This window comes from Belonocnema kinseyi, chromosome 7, assembly GCF_010883055.1.
Source record: "Belonocnema kinseyi isolate 2016_QV_RU_SX_M_011 chromosome 7, B_treatae_v1, whole genome shotgun sequence".
Classification (NCBI taxonomy): Eukaryota; Metazoa; Arthropoda; class Insecta; order Hymenoptera; family Cynipidae; genus Belonocnema; species Belonocnema kinseyi.
The window spans coordinates 137,949,631-137,952,180 of NC_046663.1; positions in this window are offsets into that span (position 1 = coordinate 137,949,631).

A 2,550-nucleotide genomic window follows, 5' to 3' on the forward strand; every position below is an offset into this window, starting at 1 on the left:
GATAGGCAGAAATCTTTATTTGTTTAATTCCTAGAAGAGCTGTTAAGGTCTGCATCTCTTTACTTGTAAAGACGGATTCGTTATCCGTAATTAATTTTTTAGATGTAGGAATTGAATGGAAGAATTCCTTTACCAGTTGTGCTATTTTATATTTTCTGACTGGTGTAGTCCAAACATAACGAGTCAAACTCTCTTCAAATAAAAGAAAATCTTTTCCTTCCAATGTGAATTTATCTAGGTGCATGATTTCGAAGGGACTTTGAGCTGGTTCTATTATAACGGCATCCGCTTTTATTTATCGTTCTTGGGGTTTAATAGCACAGATGGGGCATCCTTGTATGTATGACTCTATTTGTTTGGTCATGCCGGGCCAGTAGTACTGTTGCCTAATTGATTTTTTCATTTTATCCATCGCCCAGTGTCCGGCCTCATGGGTTCGAGCTATTAAATTTAATTGGGCCTGTGTTTTCCTAATGATCCGTGGATATGCTTCTTTAATTCGATAGTATTGTTCCAGATCTAGTAGTCGCAAAGTCAAATAAATGAAGTTTGCGGCCAATTGGTATTCATTCAAAGAGGTCCAGTGGGTTATTTCAATGATACGCTGAACTTCCGTCCTTTCATCTGACCATATGATTTTAGCCAATTTCAATAGATCCTCTGGTGTGTGGAATAAAGATCCATTAACTTGGAGATCTACTTGAATGGTGTACTCAAAGTACTTCCTTGGTATCTATAGGTTTGTTAGTCTGTTTTGAAAATTACCAGAAGTTTGTGCTAACTTTATTGGTGGAATCGCAAATTTTCCTAATTTATTTACATTGTCTGTTAAATAATTGTTATTTCCTTTAACCCTTTTCTTTATTTCTTCATCGGGCATGGCTTCTAGAATTATTTTTGTAGTTTTAATGGTGAATGGTGTGTCCTCTGTATTTATTTGAATAGAGGGATTCTCTCCTGCTAGGGGTTCTTCAACTGTTATATTTTCCGTATTGAGTGAACCTTCAGCTGGAGGTAAAGATCTTTTGAGATCGTCTACTATTTCTTGTAGTTGTGATTGATCCAGTCCGGAATCGGTTAGGATTTCATCCAGGTCGAATTCTGTCGGAGGACTGACTCGTGGAGATTCCTGACTCGTGCTTGGTTGTTGATTGCCAGTTATTTGAATTGGAAAGGCTCGACTGAGTGCGTCAGCGTTCCCATTCTTTTTCCCTGGTTTGTAAATCACTTCTATGTCGTAGTCCGTAAGTTTCTGAGTTAATCTGAACAGTCTTGAGGACATATTATCATGTCTGGCTGATAATAGTCCTTTGATCGGATGATGATCTGGAAAGACTTTAAATCTCTGTCCATAGAGCAGATGTCGGTACTGCTTAATACCCCAGACTATTGCCAAAAGTTCTTTCTCTGTGGTAGAGTAATTTCTTTCGGCAGGGTTCAGGCTCCTACTAGCAAAGCTAACTGGGTGGTCTCTTCCAACATTGCTAAGTTGACTCAAAACTACTCCTAACCCCTCATTAGAGGCATCAGTGCAAAGTATAAAAGGTTTTTTGAGGTCTGGATGCCTTAATAATGAGTAGGTCGTTAAACGCTTTTTTAATTCTTGAAAAGATTTTTCGCACTCGTGTGACCATACAAACGGAATATTCTTTCCTTTCAGGTGGTTTATCGGGTGAGCGATTTTTGCAAAGTTTTTGATGAATTTACGATAGTATGAAGCAAGGCCCATAAATTGTTCAATCTCTTTAGTATTTTTGGGAGTGGGGAAATTCAATACTTTCTCCACGTTCTTTTGTAAAGGTTTTATTCCTTCAGGATCGAGCTTGAAATTCACCATTCGCTGATAGGTTGCGGGAGCGTTGATTAATCCCATGGGCATTCTTACCCATTCCCAATGTCCTTTATGAGTTGAGAAAGCTGTTTTCCATATATCCTGATGCCACAGCCACCTGGTAAAATCCATTGGCCATGTCGAAACAGGACATGTACTTTGCCTGTCCTAGCATGCAAAGTATTTCCTCAATGGATGGGAGAGGATAATTGTCTTGGGTGGTGAATTCATTTAATTTGCGGAAATCCAGTACCAATCTCCATTTCTGTTTACCACTTGAGTCAAGTTTCTTTTTGACAAGCCAAACGTTAGCTTGGTAAGGCGAAAAAGAGGGGCGAATGAGTCCTTTTTCTTCATATTCCCTAATTTCCCTCTCAATCTCTGGTTGAAATAAAATTGGATATTTATATAGTGGAGTGTGTATAGGTCCGTCATTCCTGTCTTTAAAGTTTCCTTGAGATGTGAAAGCGAACTTTTGCTTAGTAGTTCAGATATCCTGTTATAATTTTGTTTGTTTCGTTGAACCGAAAATATTGGAATGGTAAGCGTATCATACAAGCTGATCAGGTCTTGTTTACGAGTTTCTTGAGGAATTTTGTTGTTTAGAATACGAGAGTTTAAAGTTTCTTTCTTTTCTGGATTTGTGGGCTTGCTTTTGTACCGCGTACTTTCAAATTTTTGAATAGTTAAATCTTTTCGTTTAATTTCTAACTCATCTT